The sequence below is a fragment of the Lissotriton vulgaris genome, chromosome 8 (genome assembly GCF_964263255.1).
Source record: "Lissotriton vulgaris chromosome 8, aLisVul1.2, whole genome shotgun sequence".
Lineage (NCBI taxonomy): Eukaryota > Metazoa > Chordata > Amphibia > Caudata > Salamandridae > Lissotriton > Lissotriton vulgaris.
In genome coordinates this window covers 152667188-152692084 of record NC_141696.1, presented here as the reverse complement: position 1 = coordinate 152692084, position 24897 = coordinate 152667188, and the positions used below count along the sequence as shown (strand labels likewise).

Here is a 24897-nt window from a genome sequence, read left to right as displayed (position 1 = left end):
GCATTAGGTAAAATAATATGGCAACCCATCACGACGTGGAAAGCTAGCAGGATAAATTCAGTTTAATTGAAGAAAGTGCGATCTGTTCCAGAGGGTTGTTTGTTGGTTGGGGGGCAAACTTTCTCATTACAGCTGCTTGTGATATGAAAAGTGTACAAACAATGAAATGTATATATATATATAACCACCTGAGAAATTGGAATGTGCTGTAAACATACGTTGGAATGTGTGGAAAAATTTCTGGGACAAAATTTAATAAAAATATTTTTAAAAAAAAATAAAAAAAATTCCTTGCCTGCGACCTCTCTCTCTACACAAACAACTACTGCACAGGAAGTAGGAAGGCAGAAGGTGGGGCATATTATGCAAATGTATGCTGTCATTGTGCCTTGCAGATTCATGCAGGATTTCTAGATCCTTGCTGGATACAAGAGAGCAGACCTTGTTTCAGATCAACTGTCCCTAGCAGGGAACGTCTGAGCACATGCAGTCTTTTGCTCTCTAGCCCCTGGCCTGGGACTCACCCTCACTGGCTGAGGCGTGAATTTCTGCATACTAACGTTGCATAGATGGTACGTTTGTGGTCGGTTTGGGATGGGTGGGAGGTCAAAAGCAGGGAAAAGTATGTTGCCTTCACTTCTAGTCTCCTCTTCTAGGCCTACCTGCGGTTCACTCACTCTGTCTTTGTTTCATTCTCTCCTTCCTCAACACCCCTTCTCACTCACTCGCTCTATCACTTGTGCTCTTTCCCCTTGCTCTGCATTTCATAGTGGAAACATCTCTTGAATGGAGCATTAGAAAATGAGGTTACATAAAATTAACAATCTACTTATTGGAAACTAAAAATATAACAAGACTGAATGTAACCCATTTCATTAATAAAAGGGACTTTTTAAGCACCCCCCAAAAAACACATAAAACACCACGAGTGCGAGAAGAATATTATACGAGCTTGAAGACAGAATTGGGCAAATTCATTTGCAGTTGAAACTGAAGTTTGTTACTTATTCGGATATTATATGCACTGCCAATTTTTAGCTGAGATTCTAAAAGAACTCAGAGACAAAATGGACTTAAAGTTTTGTCAGAAGTGGGATTCGAACCCACGTCTCCAGGAGAGACTGCGGCCTTAACACAGCGCCTTAGACCACTCGGCCATCCTGACCACATGTTGCGTGATCATCTACAGAGAGGGAAAGATATTGTGAACCAAAAAAGCACACATCTTAGGTCATGAGTGGCTAGAGCAAGAAAAAAACTCACTGCACTTTTCCAAGTAGACAACCATATGAGCCCATGTGAGGGAAATGATCTGATTTATTCTCTCTCAAGAAAAAAGTAGAGGAAACACACAATTGTCAGAAGTGGGATTTGAACCCACGCCTCGAGAAGAGACTTTGACCTGAACGCAGCGCCTTAGACCACTCGGCCATCCTGACTTGCATTTGTTGAACCTTCCACAGGCCAGACAGCCATGCAAGTGGGGTACCGAAAAGGCATGCCCTCAATTTATTTATCCTATTGTAAGTACTTCCAACAGATCTTTGAACAATCCATAGAGAGCAGTACCTATGAAGAACTCTTTAGACCTTTAAGGCGTACAAAGAGAAAGTGCTATTAACCAGCCACTTGAACGGCCCAAAGCTGCTTTGAAATTGAGTCAACAGCCACCTCTTGGCTAGCTAAAGCAAATTCAACAAGGAATTTCAATGTCACAACATAGGGTGGAATACGCAAATCTAAGCAGCCCCTGATCACAGCCCTGAGGAAATTGCCGTAAGTGTGCTGGAGTCCAACTGTCTACCAGATGCTAGGCATTCTTCCATATTTGCATGGCCTGTCTGGCCAGGGCATACAAGAGCATGACTCTTCCAGATGAGCTCTTACATGGGTCCTATGCTCATATAGTAAGGACTGCACTTTGTCAGCAAGACTTTATACAACCGAAATATATGAGAAACCCAGCTCTCTTGACTAGATGAGGACGGAATCACATCCCAGGTGAAGACCAACAGATGCAACTTCCATCAGATGTTAACCTGAAAAAGGAGATTATATCTCCAAAAGTCATGTCAGAAGTGGGATTTGAACCCACGCCTCCAGAGGAGACTGCGGCCTAAACACAGCGCCTTAGACCACTCAGCCATCCAGACAGTGCAGAGTCTTAAGAAATGTATAAAAGTCACTCAGAAATTTCTGCCTCCATGCAAGCCTGAAATAATTAAAACCTTCAAACACAAGGTGCAACTTTATGCACAGGACAATAAACACAGAAGATCACATGTGAAAGCATTTCATTTCACAGGTGTACAATTTTTATGCTTTTAGAATACCTCATACCTCTCACCAGCTATTTAGGGTCCTCTATCCTACTCACAAAATTACCTTGCCTGCGACCTCTCTCTCTACACAAACAACTACTGCACAGGAAGTAGGAAGGCAGAAGGTGGGGCATATTATGCAAATGTATGCTGTCATTGTGCCTTGCAGATTCATGCAGGATTTCTAGATCCTTGCTGGATACAAGAGAGCAGACCTTGTTTCAGATCAACTGTCCCTAGCAGGGAACGTCTGAGCACATGCAGTCTTTTGCTCTCTAGCCCCTGGCCTGGGACTCACCCTCACTGGCTGAGGCGTGAATTTCTGCGATACCAACGTTGCATAGATGGTACGTTTGTGGTCGGTTTGGGATGGGTGGGAGGTCAAAAGCAGGGAAAAGTATGTCGCCTTCACTTCTAGTCTCCTCTTCTAGGCCTACCTGCCGTTCACTCACTCTGTCTTTGTTTCATTCTCTCCTTCCTCAACACCCCTTCTCACTCACTCGCTCTATCACTTGTGCTCTTTCCCCTTGCTCTGCATTTCATAGTGGAAACATCTCTTGAATGGAGCATTAGAAAATGAGGTTACATAAAATTAACAATCTACTTATTGGAAACCAAAAATATCACAAGACTGAATGTAACCCATCTCATTAATAAAAGGGACTTTTTAAGCACTCCCCAAAAAACACATACAACACCACGAGTGCTAGAAGAATATTATACGAGCTTGAAGACAGAATTGGGCAAATTAATTTGCAGTTGAAACTGAAGTTTGTTATTTATTCAGATATTATATGCACTGCCAATTTTTAGCTGAGATTCTAAAAGAACTCAGAGACAAAATGGACTTAAAGGTTTGTCAGAAGTGGGATTCGAACCCACACCTGCAGGAGAGACTGCGGCCTTAACGCAGCGCCTTAGACCACTCGGCCATCCTGAAAACATGTTGCTTGATCATCAACAGAGAGGGAAAGATATTGTGAACCAATAAAAGCACACATCTTAGGCCATGAGTGGCTAGAGCAAGAAAAAAACTCACTGCACTTTTCCAAGTAGACAACCATATAAGCCCATGTGAGGGAAATGATCTGATTTTTTCTCTCTCAAGAAAAAAGTAGAGTAAACACACAATTGTCAGAAGTGGGATTTGAACCCACGCCTCGAGAAGAGACTGCGACCTGAACGCAGCGCCTTAGACCACTCGGACATCCTGACTTGCATTTGTGGAACCTTCCACAGGCCAGGCAGCCATGCAAGTGGGGTACCGAAAAGGCATGCCCTCAATTTATTTATCCTATTATAAGTACTTCCAACAGATCTTTGAACAATCCATAGAGAGCAGTACCTATGAAGAACTCTTTAGACCTTTAAGGCGTACAAAGAGAAAGTGCTATTAACCAGCCACTTGAACGGCCCAAAGCTGCTTTGAAATTGAGTCAACAGCCACCTCTTGGCTAGCTAAAGCAAATTCAACAAGGAATTTCAATGTCACAACATAGGGTGGAATACGCAAATCTAAGCAGCCCCTGATCACAGCCCTGAGGAAATTGCCGTAAGTGTGCTGGAGTCCAACTGTCTACCAGATGCTAGGCATTCTTCCATATTTGCATGGCCTGTCTGGCCAGGGCATACAAGAGCATGACTCTTCCAGATGAGCTCTTACATGGGTCCTATGCTCATATAGTAAGGACTGCACTTTGTCAGCAAGACTTTATACAACCGAAATATATGAGAAACTCCAGCTCTCTTGACTAGATGAGGACGGAATCACATCCCAGGTGAAGACCAACAGATGCAACTTCCATCAGATGTTAACCTGAAAAAGGAGATTATATCTCCAAAAGTCATGTCAGAAGTGGGATTCGAACCCACGCCTCCAGAGGAGACTGCGGCCTAAACACAGCGCCTTAGACCACTCGGCCATCCAGACAGTGCAGAGTCTTAAGAAATGTATAAAAGTCACTCAGAAATTTCTGCCTCCATGCAAGCCTGAAATAATTTAAACCTTCAAACACAAGGTGCAACTTTATGCACAGGACAATAAACACAGAAGATCACATGTGAAAGCATTTCATTTCACAGGTGTACAATTTTTATGCTTTTAGAATACCTCATACCTCTCACCAGCTATTTAGGGTCCTGTATCCTACTCACAAAATTACCTTGCCTGCGACCTCTCTCTCTACACAAACAACTACTGCACAGGAAGTAGGAAGGCAGAAGGTGGGGCATATTATGCAAATGTATGCTGTCATTGTGCCTTGCAGATTCATGCAGGATTTCTAGATCCTTGCTGGATACAAGAGAGCAGACCTTGTTTCAGATCAACTGTCCCTAGCAGGGAACGTCTGAGCACATGCAGTCTTTTGCTCTCTAGCCCCTGGCCTTGGACTCACCCTCACTGGCTGAGGCGTGAATTTCTGCATACCAACGTTGCATAGATGGTACGTTTGTGGTCGGTTTGGGATGGGTGGGAGGTCAAAAGCAGGGAAAAGTATGTCGCCTTCACTTCTAGTCTCCTCTTCTAGGCCTACCTGCCGTTCACTCACTCTGTCTTTGTTTCATTCTCTCCTTCCTCAACACCCCTTCTCACTCACTCGCTCTATCACTTGTGCTCTTTCCCCTTGCTCTGCATTTCATAGTGGAAACATCTCTTGAATGGAGCATTAGAAAAAATGAGGTTACATAAAATTAACAATCTACTTATTAGAAACCAAAAATATCACAAGACTGAATGTAACCCATTTCATTAATAAAAGGGACTTTTTAAGCACCCCCCAAAAAACACATAAAACACCACGAGTGCTAGAAGAATATTATACGAGCTTGAAGACAGAATTGGGCAAATTCATTTGCAGTTGAAACTGAAGTTTGTTACTTATTCAGATATTATATGCACTGCCAATTTTTAGCTGAGATTCTAAAAGAACTCAGAGACAAAATGGACTTAAAGTTTTGTCAGAAGTGGGATTCGAACCCACGCCTCCAGGAGAGACTGCGGCCTTAACGCAGCGCCTTAGACCACTCGGCCATCCTGAACACATTTTGCTTGATCATCAACAGAGAGGGAAAGATATTGTGAACCAAAAAAAGCACACATCTTAGGCCATGAGTGGCTAGAGCAAGAAAAAAACTCACTGCACTTTTCCAAGTAGACAACCATATAAGCCCATGTGAGGGAAATGATCTGATTTTTTCTCTCTCAAGAAAAAAGTAGAGTAAACACACAATTGTCAGAAGTGGGATTTGAACCCACGCCTCCAGAAGAGACTGCGACCTGAACGCAGCGCCTTAGACCACTCGGCCATCCTGACTTGCATTTGTGGAACCTTCCACAGGCCAGACAGCCATGCAAGTGGGGTACCGAAAAGGCATGCCCTCAATTTATTTATCCTATTATAAGTACTTCCAACAGATCTTTGAACAATCCATAGAGAGCAGTACCTATGAAGAACTCTTTAGACCTTTAAGGCGTACAAAGAGAAAGTGCTATTAACCAGCCACTTGAACGGCCCAAAGCTGCTTTGAAATTGAGTCAACAGCCACCTCTTGGCTAGCTAAAGCAAATTCAACAAGGAATTTCAATGTCACAACATAGGGTGGAATACGCAAATCTAAGCAGCCCCTGATCACAGCCCTGAGGAAATTGCCGTAAGTGTGCTGGAGTCCAACTGTCTACCAGATGCTAGGCATTCTTCCATATTTGCATGGCCTGTCTGGCCAGGGCATACAAGAGCATGACTCTTCCAGATGAGCTCTTACATGGGTCCTATGCTCATATAGTAAGGACTGCACTTTGTCAGCAAGACTTTATACAACCGAAATATATGAGAAACCCCAGCTCTCTTGACTAGATGAGGACGGAATCACATCCCAGGTGAAGACCAACAGATGCAACTTCCATCAGATGTTAACCTGAAAAAGGAGATTATATCTCCAAAAGTCATGTCAGAAGTGGGATTCGAACCCACGCCTCCAGAGGAGACTGCAGCCTAAACACAGCGCCTTAGATCGCTCGGCCATCCTGACAGTGCAGAGTCTTAAGAAATGTATAAAAGTCACTCAGAAATTTCTGCCTCCATGCAAGCCTGAAATAATTTAAACCTTCAAACACAAGGTGCAACTTTATGCACAGGACAATAAACACAGAAGATCACATGTGAAAGCATTTCATTTCACAGGTGTACAATTTTTATGCTTTTAGAATACCTCATACCTCTCACCAGCTATTTAGGGTCCTGTATCCTACTCACAAAATTACCTTGCCTGCGACCTCTCTCTCTACACAAACAACTACTGCACAGGAAGTAGGAAGGCAGAAGGTGGGGCATATTATGCAAATGTATGCTGTCATTGTGCCTTGCAGATTCATGCAGGATTTCTAGATCCTTGCTGGATACAAGAGAGCAGACCTTGTTTCAGATCAACTGTCCCTAGCACGGAACGTCTGAGCACATGCAGTCTTTTGCTCTCTAGCCCCTGGCCTGGGACTCACCCTCACTGGCTGAGGCGTGAATTTCTGCATACCAACGTTGCATAGATGGTACATTTGTGGTCGGTTTGGGATGGGTGGGAGGTCAAAAGCAGGGAAAAGTATGTCGCCTTCACTTTTAGTCTCCTCTTCTAGGCCTACCTGCCGTTCACTCACTCTGTCTTTGTTTCATTCTCTCCTTCCTCAACACCCCTTTTCACTCACTCGCTCTATCACTTGTGCTCTTTCCCCTTGCTCTGCATTTCATAGTGGAAACATCTCTTGAATGGAGCATTAGAAAATGAGGTTACATAAAATTAACAATCTACTTATTGGAAACCAAAAATATCACAAGACTGAATGTAACCCATTTCATTAATAAAAGGGACTTTTTAAGCACCCCCCAAAAAACACATAAAACACCACGAGTGCGAGAAGAATATTATACGAGCTTGAAGACAGAATTGGGCAAATTAATTTGCAGTTGAAACTGAAGTTTGTTACTTATTCAGATATTATATGCACTGCCAATTTTTAGCTGAGATTCTAAAAGAACTCAGAGACAAAATGGACTTATAGTTTTGTCAGAAGTGGGATTCGAACCCACGCCTCCAGGAGAGACTGCGGCCTTAACGCAGCACCTTAGACCACTCAGCCATCCTGACCACTTGTTGCTCGATCATCTACAGAGAGGGAAAGATATTGTGAACCAAAAAAAAAAGCACACATCTTAGGTCATGAGTGGCTAGAGCAAGAAAAAAACTCACAGCACTTTTCCAAGTAGACAACCATATAAGCCCATGTGAGGGAAATGATCTGATTTTTTCTCTCTCAAGAAAAAAGTAGAGTAAACACACAATTGTCAGAAGTGGGATTTGAACCCACACCTCCAGAAGAGACTGCGACCTGAACACAGCGCCTTAGACCACTCGGCCATCCTGACTTGCATTTGTGGAACCTTCCACAGGCCAGACAGCCATGCAAGTGGGGTACCGAAAAGGCTTTCCCTCAATTTATTTATCCTATTATAAGTACTTCCAACAGATCTTTGAACAATCCATAGAGAGCAGTACCTATGAAGAACTCATTAGACCTTTAAGGCGTACAAAGAGAAGTGCTATTCACCAGCCACTTGAACGGCCCAAAGCTGCTTTGAAATTGAGTCAACAGCCACCTCTTGGCTAGCTAAAGCAAATTCAACAAGGAATTTCAATGTCACAACATAGGGTGGAATACGCAAATCTAAGCAGCCCCTGATCACAGCCCTGAGGAAATTGCCGTAAGTGTGCTGGAGTCCAACTGTCTACCAGATGCTAGGCATTCTTCCATATTCGCATGAACTGTCTGGCCAGGGCATACAAGAGCATGACTCTTCCAGATGAGCTCTTACATGGGTCCCATGCTCATATAGTAAGGACTGCACTTTGTCAGCAAGACTTTATACAACCGAAATATATGAGAAACCCCAGCTCTCTTGACTAGATGAGGACGGAATCACATCCCAGGTGAAGACCAACAGATGCAACTTCCATCAGATGTTAACCTGAAAAAGGAGATTATATCTCCAAAAGTCATGTCAGAAGTGGGATTCGAACCCACGACTCCATAGGAGACTGCGGCTTAAACACAGCACCTTAGACCACTTGGCCATCCTGACCACATGTTGCTTGATCATCTACAGAGAGGGAAAGATATTGTGAACCAAAACAAGCACACATCTTAGGACATGAGTGGCTAGAGCAAGAAAAAAACTCACTGCACTTTTCCAAGTAGACAACCATATAGGCCCATGTGAGGGAAATGATCTGATTTTTTTGTCTCTCAAGAAAAAAGTAGAGTAAATACACAATTGTCAGAAGTGGGATTTGAACCCACGTCTCCAGAAGAGACTGCGACCTGAACGCAGTGCCTTAGACCACTCGGCCATCCTGACTTGCATTTGTTGAACCTTCCACAGGCCAGACAGCCATGCAAGTGGGGTACCGAAAAGGCATGCCCTCAATTTATTTATCCTATTATAAGTACTTCCAACAGATCTTTGAACAATCCATAGAGAGCAGTACCTATGAAGAACTCTTTAGACCTTTAAGGCGTACAAAGAGAAAGTGCTATTAACCAGCCACTTGAACGGCCCAAAGCAGCTTTGAAATTGAGTCAACAGCCACCTCTTGGCTAGCTAAAGCAAATTCAACAAGGAATTTCAATGTCACAACACAGGGTGGAATACGCAAATCTAAGCAGCCCCTGATCACAGCCCTTAGGAAATTGCCGTAAGTGTGCTGGAGTCCAACTGTCTACCAGATGCTAGGCATTCTTCCATATTTGCATGGCCTGTCTGGCCAGGGCATACAAGAGCATGACTCTTCCAGATGAGCTCTTACATGGGTCCTATGCTCATATAGTAAGGACTGCACTTTGTCAGCAAGACTTTATACAACCGAAATATATGAGAAACCCCAGCTCTCTTGACTAGATGAGGACGGAATCACATCCCAGGTGAAGACCAACAGATGCAACTTCCATCAGATGTTAACCTGAAAAAGGAGATTATATCTCCAAAAGTCATGTCAGAAGTGGGATTCGAACCCACGCCTCCAGAGGAGACTGCGGCCTAAACACAGCGCCTTAGACCACTCGGCCATCCTGACAGTGCAGAGTCTTAAGAAATGTATAAAAGTCACTCAGAAATTTCTGCCTCCATGCAAGCCTGAAATAATTTAAACCTTCAAACACAAGGTGCAACTTTATGCACAGGACAATAAACACAGAAGATCACATGTGAAAGCATTTCATTTCACAGGTGTACAATTTTTATGCTTTTAGAATACCTCATACCTCTCACCAGCTATTTAGGGTCCTGTATCCTACTCACAAAATTACCTTGCCTGCGACCTCTCTCTCTACATAAACAACTACTGCACAGGAAGTAGGAAGGCAGAAGGTGGGGCATATTATGCAAATGTATGCTGTCAATGTGCCTTGCAGATTCATGCAGGATTTCTAGATCCTTGCTGGATACAAGAGAGCAGACCTTGTTTCAGATCAACTGTCCCTAGCAGGGAACGTCTGAGCACATGCAGTCTTTTGCTCTCTAGCCCCTGGCCTGGGACTCACCCTCACTGGCTGAGGCGTGAATTTCTGCGATACCAACGTTGCATAGATGGTACGTTTGTGGTCGGTTTGGGATGGGTGGAAGGTCAAAAGCAGGGAAAAGTATGTCGCCTTCACTTCTAGTCTCCTCTTCTAGGCCTACCTGCCGTTCACTCACTCTGTCTTTGTTTCATTCTCTCCCTTCTCAATACCCCTTCTCACTCACTCGCTCTATCACTTGTGCTCTTTCCCCTTGCTCTGCATTTCATAGTGGAAACTTCTCTTGAATGGAGCATTAGAAAATGAGGTTACATAAAATTAACAATCTACTTATTAGAAACCAAAAATATCACAAGACTGAATGTAACCCATTTCATTAATAAAAGGGACTTTTTAAGCACCCCCCAAAAAACACATAAAACACCACGAGTGCTAGAAGAATATTATACGAGCTTGAAGACAGAATTGGGCAAATTAATTTGCAGTTGAAACTGAAGTTTGTTACTTATTCAGATATTATATGCACTGCCAATTTTTAGCTGAGATTCTAAAAGAACTCAGAGACAAAATGGACTTAAAGCTTTGTCAGAAGTGGGATTCGAACCCACGCCTCCTGGAGAGACTGCGGCCTTAACGCAGCGCCTTAGACCACTTGGCCATCCTGACCACATGTTGCTTGATCATCTACAGAGAGGGAAAGATATTGTGAACCAAAAAAAGCACACATCTTAGGCCATGAGTGGCTAGAGCAAGAAAAAAACTCACTGCACTTTTCCAAGTAGACAACCATATAAGCCCATGTGAGGGAAATGATCTGATTTTTTCTGTCTCAAGAAAAAAGTAGATTAAACACCCAATTGTCAGAAGTGGGATTCAAACCCACGTCTCCAGAAGAGACTGCGACCTGAACACAGCGCCTTAGACCACTCGGCCATCCTGACTTGCATTTGTGGCACCTTCCACAGGCCAGACAGCCATGCAAGTGGGGTACCGAAAAGGCATTCCCTCAATTTATTTATCCTATCATAAGTACTTCCAACAGATCTTTGAACAATCCATAGAGAGCAGTACCTATGAACAACTCTTTAGACCTTTAAGGCGTACAAAGAGAAAGTGCTATTCACCAGCCACTTGAACGGCCTAAAGCTGCTTTGAAATTGAGTCAACAGCCACCTCTTGGCTAGCTAAAGCAAATTCAACAAGGAATTTCAATGTCACAACATAGGGTGGAATACGCAAATCTAAGCAGCCCCTGATCACAGCCCTGAGGAAATTGCCGTAAGTGTGCTGGAGTCCAACTGTCTACCAGATGCTAGGCATTTTTTCATATTTGCATGGCCTGTCTGGCCAGGGCATACAAGAGCATGACTCTTCCAGATGAGCTCTTACATGGGTCCTATGCTCATATAGTAAGGACTGCACTTTGTCAGCAAGACTTTATACAACCGAAATATATGAGAAACCCCAGCTCTCTTGACTAGATGAGGTCGGAATCACATCCCAGGTGATGACCAACAGATGCAACTTCCATCAGATGTTAACCTGAAAAAGGAGATTATATCTCCAAAAGTCATGTCAGAAGTGGGATTCGAACCCACGCCTCCAGAGGAGACTGCGGCCTAAACACAGCACCTTAGACCACTCGGCCATCCTGACAGTGCAGAGTCTTAAGAAATGTATAAATGTCACTCAGAAATTTCTGCCGCCATGCAAGCCTGAAATAATTTAAACCTTCAAACACGAGGTGCAACTTTATGCACAGGACAATAAACACAGAAGATCACACGTGAAAGCATTTCATTTCACAGGTGTACAATTTCTATGCTTTTAGAATACCTCATACCTCTCACCAGCTATTTAGGGTCCTGTATCCTACTCACAAAATTACCTTGCCTGCGACCTCTCTCTCTACACAAACAACTACTGCACAGGAAGTAGGAAGGCAGAAGGTGGGGCAGATTATCCAAATGTATGCTGTCAATGTGCCTTGCAGATTCATGCAGGATTTCTAGATCCTTGCTGGATACAAGAGAGCAGACCTTGTTTCAGATCAACTGTCCCTAGCAGGGAACGTCTGAGCACATGCAGTCTTTTGCTCTCTAGCCCCTGGCCTGGGACTCACCCTCACTGGCTGAGGTGTGAATTTCTGCATACCAACGTTGCATAGATGGTACGTTTGTGGTCGGTTTGGGATGGGTGGGAGGTCAAAAGCAGGGAAAAGTATGTCGCCTTCACTTCTAGTCCCCTCTTCTAGGCCTACCTATCGTTCACTCACTCTGTCTTTGTTTCATTCTCTCCTTCCTCAACACCCCTTCTAACTCACTTGCTCTTTCCCGTTGCTCTGCATTTCATAGTGGAAACATCTCTTGAATGGAGCATTAGAAAATGAGGTTACATAAAATTAACAATCTACTTATTGGAAACCAAAAATTTCACAAGACTGAATGTAACCCATCTCATTAATAAAAGGGACTTTTTAAGCACTCCCCAAAAAACACATACAACACCACGAGTGCTAGAAGAATATTATACGAGCTTGAAGACAAAATTGGGCAAATTAATTTGCAGTTGACACTGAAGTTTGTTATTTTTTCAGATATTATATGCACTGCCAATTTTTAGCTGAGATTCTAAAAGAACTCAGAGACAAAATGGACTTAAAGTTTTGTCAGAAGTGGGATTCGAACCCACGCCTCCAGGAGAGACTGCGGCCTTAACGCAGTGTCTTAGACCACTCGGCCATCCTGACCACATGCTGCTTGATCATCTACAGAGAGGGAAAGATATTGTGAACCAAAAAAAGCACACATCTTAGGTCATGAGTGGCTAGAGCAAGAAAAAAACTCACTGCACTTTTCCAAGTAGACAACCATATAAGCCCATGTGAGGGAAATGATCTGATTTTTTCTCTCTCAAGAAAAAAGTAGAGTAAACACACAATTGTCAGAAGTGGGATTTGAACCCACACCTCCAGAAGAGACTGCGACCTGAACACAGCGCCTTAGACCACTCGGCCATCCTGACTTGCATTTGTGGAACCTTCCACAGGCCAGACAGCCATGCAAGTGGGGTACCGAAAAGGCTTTCCCTCAATTTATTTATCCTATTATAAGTACTTCCAACAGATCTTTGAACAATCCATAGAGAGCAGTACCTATGAAGAACTCATTAGACCTTTAAGGCGTACAAAGAGAAGTGCTATTCACCAGCCACTTGAACGGCCCAAAGCTGCTTTGAAATTGAGTCAACAGCCACCTCTTGGCTAGCTAAAGCAAATTCAACAAGGAATTTCAATGTCACAACATAGGGTGGAATACGCAAATCTAAGCAGCCCCTGATCACAGCCCTGAGGAAATTGCCGTAAGTGTGCTGGAGTCCAACTGTCTACCAGATGCTAGGCATTCTTCCATATTCGCATGAACTGTCTGGCCAGGGCATACAAGAGCATGACTCTTCCAGATGAGCTCTTACATGGGTCCCATGCTCATATAGTAAGGACTGCACTTTGTCAGCAAGACTTTATACAACCGAAATATATGAGAAACCCCAGCTCTCTTGACTAGATGAGGACGGAATCACATCCCAGGTGAAGACCAACAGATGCAACTTCCATCAGATGTTAACCTGAAAAAGGAGATTATATCTCCAAAAGTCATGTCAGAAGTGGGATTCGAACCCACGACTCCATAGGAGACTGCGGCTTAAACACAGCACCTTAGACCACTTGGCCATCCTGACCACATGTTGCTTGATCATCTACAGAGAGGGAAAGATATTGTGAACCAAAACAAGCACACATCTTAGGACATGAGTGGCTAGAGCAAGAAAAAAACTCACTGCACTTTTCCAAGTAGACAACCATATAGGCCCATGTGAGGGAAATGATCTGATTTTTTTGTCTCTCAAGAAAAAAGTAGAGTAAATACACAATTGTCAGAAGTGGGATTTGAACCCACGTCTCCAGAAGAGACTGCGACCTGAACGCAGTGCCTTAGACCACTCGGCCATCCTGACTTGCATTTGTTGAACCTTCCACAGGCCAGACAGCCATGCAAGTGGGGTACCGAAAAGGCATGCCCTCAATTTATTTATCCTATTATAAGTACTTCCAACAGATCTTTGAACAATCCATAGAGAGCAGTACCTATGAAGAACTCTTTAGACCTTTAAGGCGTACAAAGAGAAAGTGCTATTAACCAGCCACTTGAACGGCCCAAAGCAGCTTTGAAATTGAGTCAACAGCCACCTCTTGGCTAGCTAAAGCAAATTCAACAAGGAATTTCAATGTCACAACACAGGGTGGAATACGCAAATCTAAGCAGCCCCTGATCACAGCCCTTAGGAAATTGCCGTAAGTGTGCTGGAGTCCAACTGTCTACCAGATGCTAGGCATTCTTCCATATTTGCATGGCCTGTCTGGCCAGGGCATACAAGAGCATGACTCTTCCAGATGAGCTCTTACATGGGTCCTATGCTCATATAGTAAGGACTGCACTTTGTCAGCAAGACTTTATACAACCGAAATATATGAGAAACCCCAGCTCTCTTGACTAGATGAGGACGGAATCACATCCCAGGTGAAGACCAACAGATGCAACTTCCATCAGATGTTAACCTGAAAAAGGAGATTATATCTCCAAAAGTCATGTCAGAAGTGGGATTCGAACCCACGCCTCCAGAGGAGACTGCGGCCTAAACACAGCGCCTTAGACCACTCGGCCATCCTGACAGTGCAGAGTCTTAAGAAATGTATAAAAGTCACTCAGAAATTTCTGCCTCCATGCAAGCCTGAAATAATTTAAACCTTCAAACACAAGGTGCAACTTTATGCACAGGACAATAAACACAGAAGATCACATGTGAAAGCATTTCATTTCACAGGTGTACAATTTTTATGCTTTTAGAATACCTCATACCTCTCACCAGCTATTTAGGGTCCTGTATCCTACTCACAAAATTACCTTGCCTGCGACCTCTCTCTCTACATAAACAACTACTGCACAGGAAGTAGGAAGGCAGAAGGTGGGGCATATTATGCAAATGTATGCTGTCAATGTGCCTTGCAGATTCATGCAGGATTTCTAGATCCTTGCTGGATACAAGAGAGCAGACCTTGTTTCAGATCAACTGTCCCTAGCAGGGAACGTCTGAGCACATGCAGTCTTTTGCTCTCTAGCCCCTGGCCTGGGACTCACCCTCACTGGCTGAGGCGTGAATTTCTGCGATACCAACGTTGCATAGATGGTACGTTTGTGGTCGGTTTGGGATGGGTGGAAGGTCAAAAGCAGGGAAAAGTATGTCGCCTTCACTTCTAGTCTCCTCTTCTAGGCCTACCTGCCGTTCACTCACTCTGTCTTTGTTTCATTCTCTCCCTTCTCAATACCCCTTCTCACTCACTCGCTCTATCACTTGTGCTCTTTCCCCTTGCTCTGCATTTCATAGTGGAAACTTCTCTTGAATGGAGCATTAGAAAATGAGGTTACATAAAATTAACAATCTACTTATTAGAAACCAAAAATATCACAAGACTGAATGTAACCCATTTCATTAATAAAAGGGACTTTTTAAGCACCCCCCAAAAAACACATAAAACACCACGAGTGCTAGAAGAATATTATACGAGCTTGAAGACAGAATTGGGCAAATTAATTTGCAGTTGAAACTGAAGTTTGTTACTTATTCAGATATTATATGCACTGCCAATTTTTAGCTGAGATTCTAAAAGAACTCAGAGACAAAATGGACTTAAAGCTTTGTCAGAAGCGGGATTCGAACCCACGCCTCCTGGAGAGACTGCGGCCTTAACGCAGCGCCTTAGACCACTTGGCCATCCTGACCACATGTTGCTTGATCATCTACAGAGAGGGAAAGATATTGTGAACCAAAAAAAGCACACATCTTAGGCCATGAGTGGCTAGAGCAAGAAAAAAACTCACTGCACTTTTCCAAGTAGACAACCATATAAGCCCATGTGAGGGAAATGATCTGATTTTTTCTGTCTCAAGAAAAAAGTAGATTAAACACCCAATTGTCAGAAGTGGGATTCAAACCCACGTCTCCAGAAGAGACTGCGACCTGAACACAGCGCCTTAGACCACTCGGCCATCCTGACTTGCATTTGTGGCACCTTCCACAGGCCAGACAGCCATGCAAGTGGGGTACCGAAAAGGCATTCCCTCAATTTATTTATCCTATCATAAGTACTTCCAACAGATCTTTGAACAATCCATAGAGAGCAGTACCTATGAACAACTCTTTAGACCTTTAAGGCGTACAAAGAGAAAGTGCTATTCACCAGCCACTTGAACGGCCTAAAGCTGCTTTGAAATTGAGTCAACAGCCACCTCTTGGCTAGCTAAAGCAAATTCAACAAGGAATTTCAATGTCACAACATAGGGTGGAATACGCAAATCTAAGCAGCCCCTGATCACAGCCCTGAGGAAATTGCCGTAAGTGTGCTGGAGTCCAACTGTCTACCAGATGCTAGGCATTTTTTCATATTTGCATGGCCTGTCTGGCCAGGGCATACAAGAGCATGACTCTTCCAGATGAGCTCTTACATGGGTCCTATGCTCATATAGTAAGGACTGCACTTTGTCAGCAAGACTTTATACAACCGAAATATATGAGAAACCCCAGCTCTCTTGACTAGATGAGGTCGGAATCACATCCCAGGTGATGACCAACAGATGCAACTTCCATCAGATGTTAACCTGAAAAAGGAGATTATATCTCCAAAAGTCATGTCAGAAGTGGGATTCGAACCCACGCCTCCAGAGGAGACTGCGGCCTAAACACAGCACCTTAGACCACTCGGCCATCCTGACAGTGCAGAGTCTTAAGAAATGTATAAATGTCACTCAGAAATTTCTGCCGCCATGCAAGCCTGAAATAATTTAAACCTTCAAACACGAGGTGCAACTTTATGCACAGGACAATAAACACAGAAGATCACACGTGAAAGCATTTCATTTCACAGGTGTACAATTTCTATGCTTTTAGAATACCTCATACCTCTCACCAGCTATTTAGGGTCCTGTATCCTACTCACAAAATTACCTTGCCTGCGACCTCTCTCTCTACACAAACAACTACTGCACAGGAAGTAGGAAGGCAGAAGGTGGGGCAGATTATCCAAATGTATGCTGTCAATGTGCCTTGCAGATTCATGCAGGATTTCTAGATCCTTGCTGGATACAAGAGAGCAGACCTTGTTTCAGATCAACTGTCCCTAGCAGGGAACGTCTGAGCACATGCAGTCTTTTGCTCTCTAGCCCCTGGCCTGGGACTCACCCTCACTGGCTGAGGTGTGAATTTCTGCATACCAACGTTGCATAGATGGTACGTTTGTGGTCGGTTTGGGATGGGTGGGAGGTCAAAAGCAGGGAAAAGTATGTCGCCTTCACTTCTAGTCCCCTCTTCTAGGCCTACCTATCGTTCACTCACTCTGTCTTTGTTTCATTCTCTCCTTCCTCAACACCCCTTCTAACTCACTTGCTCTTTCCCGTTGCTCTGCATTTCATAGTGGAAACATCTCTTGAATGGAGCATTAGAAAATGAGGTTACATAAAATTAACAATCTACTTATTGGAAACCAAAAATTTCACAAGACTGAATGTAACCCATCTCATTAATAAAAGGGACTTTTTAAGCACTCCCCAAAAAACACATACAACACCACGAGTGCTAGAAGAATATTATACGAGCTTGAAGACAGAATTGGGCAAATTAATTTGCAGTTGACACTGAAGTTTGTTATTTTTTCAGATATTATATGCACTGCCAATTTTTAGCTGAGATTCTAAAAGAACTCAGAGACAAAATGGACTTAAAGTTTTGTCAGAAGTGGGATTCGAACCCACGCCTCCAGGAGAGACTGCGGCCTTAACGCAGTGTCTTAGACCACTCGGCCATCCTGACCACATGCTGCTTGATCATCTACAGAGAGGGAAAGATATTGTGAACCAAAAAAAGCACACATCTTAGGTCATGAGTGGCTAGAGCAAGAAAAAAACTCACTGCACTTTTCCAAGTAGACAACCATATAAGCCCATGTGAGGGAAATGATCTGATTTTTTCTCTCTCAAGAAAAAAGTAGAGTAAACACACAATTGTCAGAAGTGGGATTTGAACCCACACCTCCAGAAGAGACTGCGACCTGAACACAGCGCCTTAGACCACTCGGCCATCCTGACTTGCATTTGTGGAACCTTCCACAGGCCAGACAGCCATGCAAGTGGGGTACCGAAAAGGCTTTCCCTCAATTTATTTATCCTATTATAAGTACTTCCAACAGATCTTTGAACAATCCATAGAGAGCAGTACCTATGAAGAACTCTTTAGACCTTTAAGGCGTACAAAGAGAAGTGCTATTCACCAGCCACTTGAACGGCCCAAAGCTGCTTTGAAATTGAGTCAACAGCCACCTCTTGGCTAGCTAAAGCAAATTCAACAAGGAATTTCAATGTCACAACATAGGGTGGAATACGCAAATCTAAGCAGCCCCTGATCACAGCCCTGAGGAAATTGCCGTAAGTGTGCTGGAGTCCAACTGTCTACCAGATGCTAGGCATTCTTCCATATTCGCATGAACTGTCTGGCCAGGGCATACAAGAGCATGACTCTTCCAGATGAGCTCTTACATGGGTCCCATGCTCATATAGTAAGGACTGCACTTTGTCAGCAAGACTTTATACAACCGAAATATATGAGAAACCCCAGCTCTCTTGACTAGATGAGGACGGAATCACATCCCAGGTGAAGACCAACAGATGCAACTTCCATCAGATGTTAACCTGAAAAAGGAGATTATATCTCCAAAAGTCATGTCAGAAGTGGGATTCGAACCCACGCCTCCAGAGGAGACTGCGGCCTAAACACAGCGCCTTAGACCACTCGGCCATCCTGACAGTGCAGAGTCTTAAGAAATGTATAAAAGTCACTGAGAAATTTCTGCCTCCATGCAAGCCTGAAATAATTTAAACCTTCAAACACAAGGTGCAACTTTATGCACAGGACAATAAACACAGAAGATCACATGTGAAAGCATTTCATTTCACAGGTGTACAATTTTTATGCTTTTAGAATACCTCATTCCTCTCACCAGCTATTTAGGGTCCTGTATCCTACTCACAAAATTACCTTGCCTGCGACCTCTCTCTCTACATAAACAACTACTGCACAGGAAGTAGGAAGGCAGAAGGTGGGGCATATTATGCAAATGTATGCTGTCAATGTGCCTTGCAGATTCATGCAGGATTTCTAGATCCTTGCTGGATACAAGAGAGCAGACCTTGTTTCAGATCAACTGTCCCTAGCAGGGAACGTCTGAGCACATGCAGTCTTTTGCTCTCTAGCCCCTGGCCTGGGACTCACCCTCACTGGCTGAGGCGTGAATTTCTGCGATACCAACGTTGCATAGATGGTACGTTTGTGGTCGGTTTGGGCTGGGTGGAAGGTCAAAAGCAGGGAAAAGTATGTCGCCTTCACTTCTAGTCTCCTCTTCTAGGCCTACCTGCCGTTCACTCACTCTGTCTTTGTTTCATTCTCTCCCTTCTCAACACCCCTTCTCACTCACTCGCTCTATCACTTGTGCTCTTTCCCCTTGCTCTGCATTTCATAGTGGAAACTTCTCTTGAATGGAGCATTAGAAAATGAGGTTACATAAAATTAACAATCTACTTATTAGAAACCAAAAATATCACAAGACTGAATGTAACCCATTTCATTAATAAAAGGGACTTTTTAAGCACCCCCCAAAAAACACATAAAACACCACGAGTGCTAGAAGAATATTATACGAGCTTGAAGACAGAATTGGGCAAATTAATTTGCAGTTGAAACTGAAGTTTGTTACTTATTCAGATATTATATGCACAGCCAATTTTTAGCTGAGATTCTAAAAGAACTCAGAGACAAAATGGACTTAAAGCTTTGTCAGAAGTGGGATTGGAACCCACGCCTCCTGGAGAGACTGCGGCCTTAACGCAGCGCCTTAGACCACTTGGCCATCCTGACCACATATTGCTTTATCATCTACAGAGAGGGAAAGATATTGTGAACCAAAAAAAGCACACATCTTAGGCCATGAGTGGCTAGAGCAAGAAAAAAACTCACTGCACTTTTCCAAGTAGACAACCATATAAGCCCATGTGAGGGAAATGATCTGATTTTTTCTGTCTCAAGAAAAAAGTAGAGTAAACACACAATTGTCAGAAGTGGGATTTGAACCCACGCCTCCAGAAGAGACTGCGACCTGAACGCAGCGCCTTAGACCACTCGGCCATCCTGACTTGCATTTGTGGAACCTTCCACAGGCCAGACAGCCATGCAAGTGGGGTACCGAAAAGGCTTTCCCTCAATTTATTTATCCTATTATAAGTACTTCCAACAGATCTTTGAACAATCCATAGAGAGCAGTACCTATGAAGAACTCTTTAGACCTTTAAGGCGTACAAAGAGAAGTGCTATTCACCAGCCACTTGAACGGCCCAAAGCTGCTTTGAAATTGAGTCAACAGCCACCTCTTGGCTAGCTAAAGCAAATTCAACAAGGAATTTCAATGTCACAACATAGGGTGGAATACGCAAATCTAAGCAGCCCCTGATCACAGCCCTGAGGAAATTGCCGTAAGTGTGCTGGAGTCCAACTGTCTACCAGATGCTAGGCATTCTTCCATATTCGCATGAACTGTCTGGCCAGGGCATACAAGAGCATGACTCTTCCAGATGAGCTCTTACATGGGTCCCATGCTCATATAGTAAGGACTGCACTTTGTCAGCAAGACTTTATACAACCGAAATATATGAGAAACCCCAGCTCTCTTGACTAGATGAGGACGGAATCACATCCCAGGTGAAGACCAACAGATGCAACTTCCATCAGATGTTAACCTGAAAAAGGAGATTATATCTCCAAAAGTCATGTCAGAAGTGGGATTCGAACCCACGCCTCCAGAGGAGACTGCGGCCTAAACACAGCACCTTAGACCACTCGGCCATCCTGACCACATGTTGCTTGATCATCTACAGAGAGGGAAAGATATTGTGAACCAAAACAAGCACACATCTTAGGCCATGAGTGGCTAGAGCAAGAAAAAAACTCACTGCACTTTTCCAAGTAGACAACCATATAGGCCCATGTGAGGGAAATGATCTGATTTTTTTGTCTCTCAAGAAAAAAGTAGAGTAAATACACAATTGTCAGAGGTGGGATTTGAACCCACGTCTCCAGAAGAGACTGCGACCTGAACGCAGTGCCTTAGACCACTCGGCCATCCTGACTTGCAATTGTTGAACCTTCCACAGGCCAGACAGCCATGCAAGTGGGGTACCGAAAAGGCATGCCCTCAATTTATTTATCCTATTATAAGTACTTCCAACAGATCTTTGAACAATCCATAGAGAGCAGTACCTATGAAGAACTCTTTAGACCTTTAAGGCGTACAAAGAGAAAGTGCTATTAACCAGCCACTTGAACGGCCCAAAGCAGCTTTGAAATTGAGTCAACAGCCACCTCTTGGCTAGCTAAAGCAAATTCAACAAGGAATTTCAATGTCACAACATAGGGTGGAATACGCAAATCTAAGCAGCCCCTGATCACAGCCCTGAGGAAATTGCCGTAAGTGTGCTAGAGTCCAACTGTCTACCAGATGCTAGGCATTCTTCCATATTTGCATGGCCTGTCTGGCCAGGGCATACAAGAGCATGACTCTTCCAGATGAGCTCTTACATGGGTCCTATGCTCATATAGTAAGGACTGCACTTTGTCAGCAAGACTTTATACAACCGAAATATATGAGAAACCCCAGCTCTCTTGACTAGATGAGGACGGAATCACATCCCAGGTGAAGACCAACAGATGCAACTTCCATCAGATGTTAACCTGAAAAAGGAGATTATATCTCCAAAAGACATGTCAGAAGTGGGATTCGAACCCACGCCTCCAGAGGAGACTGCGGCCTAAACACAGCGCCTTAGACCACTCGGCCATCCTGACAGTGCAGAGTCTTAAGAAATGTATAAAAGTCACTGAGAAATTTCTGCCTCCATGCAAGCCTGAAATAATTTAAACCTTCAAACACAAGGTGCAACTTTATGCACAGGACAATAAACACAGAAGATCACATGTGAAAGCATTTCATTTCACAGGTGTACAATTTTTATGCTTTTAGAATACCTCATACCTCTCACCAGCTATTTAGGGTCCTGTATCCTACTCACAAAATTACCTTGCCTGCGACCTCTCTCTCTACATAAACAACTACTGCACAGGAAGTAGGAAGGCAGAAGGTGGGGCATATTATGCAAATGTATGCTGTCAATGTGCCTTGCAGATTCATGCAGGATTTCTAGATCCTTGCTGGATACAAGAGAGCAGACCTTGTTTCAGATCAACTGTCCCTAGCAGGGAACGTCTGAGCACATGCAGTCTTTTGCTCTCTAGCCCCTGGCCTGGGACTCACCCTCACTGGCTGAGGCGTGAATTTCTGCGATACCAACGTTGCATAGATGGTACGTTTGTGGTCGGTTTGGGCTGGGTGGAAGGTCAAAAGCAGGGAAAAGTATGTCGCCTTCACTTCTAGTCTCCTCTTCTAGGCCTACCTGCCGTTCACTCACTCTGTCTTTGTTTCATTCTCTCCCTTCTCAACACCCCTTCTCACTCACTCGCTCTATCACTTGTGCTCTTTCCCCTTGCTCTGCATTTCATAGTGGAAACTTCTCTTGAATGGAGCATTAGAAAATGAGGTTACATAAAATTAACAATCTACTTATTAGAAACCAAAAATATCACAAGACTGAATGTAACCCATTTCATTAATAAAAGGGACTTTTTAAGCACCCCCCAAAAAACACATAAAACACCACGAGTGCTAGAAGAATATTATACGAGCTTGAAGACAGAATTGGGCAAATTAATTTGCAGTTGAAACTGAAGTTTGTTACTTATTCAGATATTATATGCACAGCCAATTTTTAGCTGAGATTCTAAAAGAACTCAGAGACAAAATGGACTTAAAGCTTTGTCAGAAGTGGGATTGGAACCCACGCCTCCTGGAGAGACTGCGGCCTTAACGCAGCGCCTTAGACCACTTGGCCATCCTGACCACATATTGCTTTATCATCTACAGAGAGGGAAAGATATTGTGAACCAAAAAAAGCACACATCTTAGGCCATGAGTGGCTAGAGCAAGAAAAAAACTCACTGCACTTTTCCAAGTAGACAACCATATAAGCCCATGTGAGGGAAATGATCTGATTTTTTCTGTCTCAAGAAAAAAGTAGAGTAAACACACAATTGTCAGAAGTGGGATTTGAACCCACGCCTCCAGAAGAGACTGCGACCTGAACGCAGCGCCTTAGACCACTCGGCCATCCTGACTTGCATTTGTGGAACCTTCCACAGGCCAGACAGCCATGCAAGTGGGGTACCAAAAAGGCATGCCCTCAATTTATTTATCCTATTATAAGTACTTCCAACAGATCTTTGAACAATCCATAGAGAGCAGTACCTATGAAGAACTCTTTAGACCTTTAAGGCGTACAAAGAGAAGTGCTATTCACCAGCCACTTGAACGGCCCAAAGCTGCTTTGAAATTGAGTCAACAGCCACCTCTTGGCTAGCTAACGCAAATTGAACAAGGAATTTCAATGTCACAACATAGGGTGGAATACGCAAATCTAAGCAGCCCCTGATCACAGCCCTGAGGAAATTGCCGTAAGTGTGCTGGAGTCCAACTGTCTACCAGATGATAGGCATTCTTCCATATTTACATGGCCTGTCTGGCCAGGGCATACAAGAGCATAACTCTTCCAGATGAGCTCTTACATGGGTCCTATGCTCATATAGTAAGGACTGCACTTTGTCAGCAAGACTTTATACAACCGAAATATATGAGAAACCCCTGCTCTCTTGACTAGATGAGGACGGAATCACGTCCCAGGTGAAGACCAACAGATGCAACTTCCATCAGATGTTAACCTGATGAAGGAGATTATATCTCCAAAAGTCATGTCAGATGTGGGATTCGAACCCACGCCTCCAGAGGAGACTGCGGCCTAAACAAAGCACCTTAGACCACTCGGCCATCCTGACCACATGTTGCTTGATCATCTACAGAGAGGGAAATATATTGTGAACAAAAAAAAGCACACATCTTAGGCCATGAGTGGCTAGAGCAAGAAAAAAACTCACTGCACTTTTCCAAGTAGACAACCATATAAGCCCATGTGAGGGAAATGATCTGATTTTTTTGTCTCTCAAGAAAAAAGTAGAGTAAACACACAATTGTCAGAAGTGGGATTTGAACCCACGTCTCCAGAAGAGACTGCGACCTGAACGCAGCGCCTTAGACCACTCGGCCATCCTGACTTGCATTTGTGGAACCTTCCACAGGCCAGACAGCCATGCAAGTGGGGTACCGAAAAGGCATGCCCTCAATTTATTTATCCTATTATAAGTACTTCCAACAGATCTTTGAACAATCCATAGAGAGCAGTACCTATGAAGAACTCTTTAGACCTTTAAGGCGTACAAAGAGAAAGTGATATTAACCAGCCACTTGAACGGCCCAAAGCAGCTTTGAAATTGAGTCAACAGCCACCTCTTGGCTAGCTAAAGCAAATTCAACAAGGAATTTCAATGTCACAACATAGGGTGGAATACGCAAATCTAAGCAGCCCCTGATCACAGCCCTGAGGAAATTGCCGTAAGTGTGCTGGAGTCCAACTGTCTACCAGATGCTAGGCATTCTTCCATATTTGCATGGCCTGTCTGGCCAGGGCATACAAGAGCATGACTCTTCCAGATGAGCTCTTACATGGGTCCTATGCTCATATAGTAAGGACTGCACTTTGTCAGCAAGACTTTATACAACCGAAATATATGAGAAACCCCAGCTCTCTTGACTAGATTAGGACGGAATCACATCCCAGGTGAAGACCAACAGATGCAACTTCCATCAGATGTTAACCTGAAAAAGGAGATTATATCTCCAAAAGTCATGTCAGAAGTGGG

General features: G+C 43.7%; 26 non-coding genes across 26 annotated transcripts; all 26 read right to left on the bottom strand.

The window, feature by feature from the left end:
* Positions 1 to 1082: 1082 nt before the first annotated feature.
* TRNAL-AAG (transfer RNA leucine (anticodon AAG)) lies at positions 1083 to 1165 on the bottom strand. Its single transcript has one exon. It is a non-coding gene; the product is annotated as a tRNA-Leu (tRNA).
* Positions 1166 to 4168: 3003 nt separating this feature from the next.
* Positions 4169 to 4251, bottom strand: TRNAL-UAG (transfer RNA leucine (anticodon UAG)). Its single transcript has one exon. It is a non-coding gene; the product is annotated as a tRNA-Leu (tRNA).
* Positions 4252 to 5277: 1026 nt separating this feature from the next.
* TRNAL-AAG (transfer RNA leucine (anticodon AAG)) lies at positions 5278 to 5361 on the bottom strand. The gene has a single exon. It is a non-coding gene; the product is annotated as a tRNA-Leu (tRNA).
* Positions 5362 to 5552: 191 nt separating this feature from the next.
* TRNAL-CAG (transfer RNA leucine (anticodon CAG)) lies at positions 5553 to 5635 on the bottom strand. Its single transcript has one exon. It is a non-coding gene; the product is annotated as a tRNA-Leu (tRNA).
* Positions 5636 to 7374: 1739 nt separating this feature from the next.
* Positions 7375 to 7457, bottom strand: TRNAL-AAG (transfer RNA leucine (anticodon AAG)). Its single transcript has one exon. It is a non-coding gene; the product is annotated as a tRNA-Leu (tRNA).
* Positions 7458 to 7652: 195 nt separating this feature from the next.
* TRNAL-CAG (transfer RNA leucine (anticodon CAG)) lies at positions 7653 to 7735 on the bottom strand. The gene has a single exon. It is a non-coding gene; the product is annotated as a tRNA-Leu (tRNA).
* Positions 7736 to 8366: 631 nt separating this feature from the next.
* Positions 8367 to 8449, bottom strand: TRNAL-UAA (transfer RNA leucine (anticodon UAA)). The gene has a single exon. It is a non-coding gene; the product is annotated as a tRNA-Leu (tRNA).
* A 193-nt stretch (positions 8450 to 8642) lies between these two features.
* Positions 8643 to 8725, bottom strand: TRNAL-CAG (transfer RNA leucine (anticodon CAG)). The gene has a single exon. It is a non-coding gene; the product is annotated as a tRNA-Leu (tRNA).
* A 632-nt stretch (positions 8726 to 9357) lies between these two features.
* On the bottom strand, positions 9358 to 9440 carry TRNAL-UAG (transfer RNA leucine (anticodon UAG)). The gene has a single exon. It is a non-coding gene; the product is annotated as a tRNA-Leu (tRNA).
* Positions 9441 to 10465: 1025 nt separating this feature from the next.
* Positions 10466 to 10548, bottom strand: TRNAL-AAG (transfer RNA leucine (anticodon AAG)). The gene has a single exon. It is a non-coding gene; the product is annotated as a tRNA-Leu (tRNA).
* A 907-nt stretch (positions 10549 to 11455) lies between these two features.
* Positions 11456 to 11538, bottom strand: TRNAL-UAG (transfer RNA leucine (anticodon UAG)). Its single transcript has one exon. It is a non-coding gene; the product is annotated as a tRNA-Leu (tRNA).
* Positions 11539 to 12548: 1010 nt separating this feature from the next.
* Positions 12549 to 12631, bottom strand: TRNAL-AAG (transfer RNA leucine (anticodon AAG)). The gene has a single exon. It is a non-coding gene; the product is annotated as a tRNA-Leu (tRNA).
* Positions 12632 to 12823: 192 nt separating this feature from the next.
* Positions 12824 to 12906, bottom strand: TRNAL-CAG (transfer RNA leucine (anticodon CAG)). The gene has a single exon. It is a non-coding gene; the product is annotated as a tRNA-Leu (tRNA).
* Positions 12907 to 13537: 631 nt separating this feature from the next.
* On the bottom strand, positions 13538 to 13620 carry TRNAL-UAA (transfer RNA leucine (anticodon UAA)). The gene has a single exon. It is a non-coding gene; the product is annotated as a tRNA-Leu (tRNA).
* A 193-nt stretch (positions 13621 to 13813) lies between these two features.
* On the bottom strand, positions 13814 to 13896 carry TRNAL-CAG (transfer RNA leucine (anticodon CAG)). The gene has a single exon. It is a non-coding gene; the product is annotated as a tRNA-Leu (tRNA).
* Positions 13897 to 14528: 632 nt separating this feature from the next.
* On the bottom strand, positions 14529 to 14611 carry TRNAL-UAG (transfer RNA leucine (anticodon UAG)). The gene has a single exon. It is a non-coding gene; the product is annotated as a tRNA-Leu (tRNA).
* Positions 14612 to 15636: 1025 nt separating this feature from the next.
* On the bottom strand, positions 15637 to 15719 carry TRNAL-AAG (transfer RNA leucine (anticodon AAG)). Its single transcript has one exon. It is a non-coding gene; the product is annotated as a tRNA-Leu (tRNA).
* A 907-nt stretch (positions 15720 to 16626) lies between these two features.
* Positions 16627 to 16709, bottom strand: TRNAL-UAG (transfer RNA leucine (anticodon UAG)). Its single transcript has one exon. It is a non-coding gene; the product is annotated as a tRNA-Leu (tRNA).
* A 1010-nt stretch (positions 16710 to 17719) lies between these two features.
* On the bottom strand, positions 17720 to 17802 carry TRNAL-AAG (transfer RNA leucine (anticodon AAG)). Its single transcript has one exon. It is a non-coding gene; the product is annotated as a tRNA-Leu (tRNA).
* A 192-nt stretch (positions 17803 to 17994) lies between these two features.
* On the bottom strand, positions 17995 to 18077 carry TRNAL-CAG (transfer RNA leucine (anticodon CAG)). Its single transcript has one exon. It is a non-coding gene; the product is annotated as a tRNA-Leu (tRNA).
* A 631-nt stretch (positions 18078 to 18708) lies between these two features.
* TRNAL-UAG (transfer RNA leucine (anticodon UAG)) lies at positions 18709 to 18791 on the bottom strand. The gene has a single exon. It is a non-coding gene; the product is annotated as a tRNA-Leu (tRNA).
* A 1300-nt stretch (positions 18792 to 20091) lies between these two features.
* Positions 20092 to 20174, bottom strand: TRNAL-CAG (transfer RNA leucine (anticodon CAG)). The gene has a single exon. It is a non-coding gene; the product is annotated as a tRNA-Leu (tRNA).
* A 631-nt stretch (positions 20175 to 20805) lies between these two features.
* Positions 20806 to 20888, bottom strand: TRNAL-UAG (transfer RNA leucine (anticodon UAG)). Its single transcript has one exon. It is a non-coding gene; the product is annotated as a tRNA-Leu (tRNA).
* A 908-nt stretch (positions 20889 to 21796) lies between these two features.
* TRNAL-UAG (transfer RNA leucine (anticodon UAG)) lies at positions 21797 to 21879 on the bottom strand. Its single transcript has one exon. It is a non-coding gene; the product is annotated as a tRNA-Leu (tRNA).
* A 1300-nt stretch (positions 21880 to 23179) lies between these two features.
* TRNAL-CAG (transfer RNA leucine (anticodon CAG)) lies at positions 23180 to 23262 on the bottom strand. Its single transcript has one exon. It is a non-coding gene; the product is annotated as a tRNA-Leu (tRNA).
* A 907-nt stretch (positions 23263 to 24169) lies between these two features.
* Positions 24170 to 24252, bottom strand: TRNAL-CAG (transfer RNA leucine (anticodon CAG)). The gene has a single exon. It is a non-coding gene; the product is annotated as a tRNA-Leu (tRNA).
* Between the last annotated feature and the right edge of the window lie 645 nt (positions 24253 to 24897).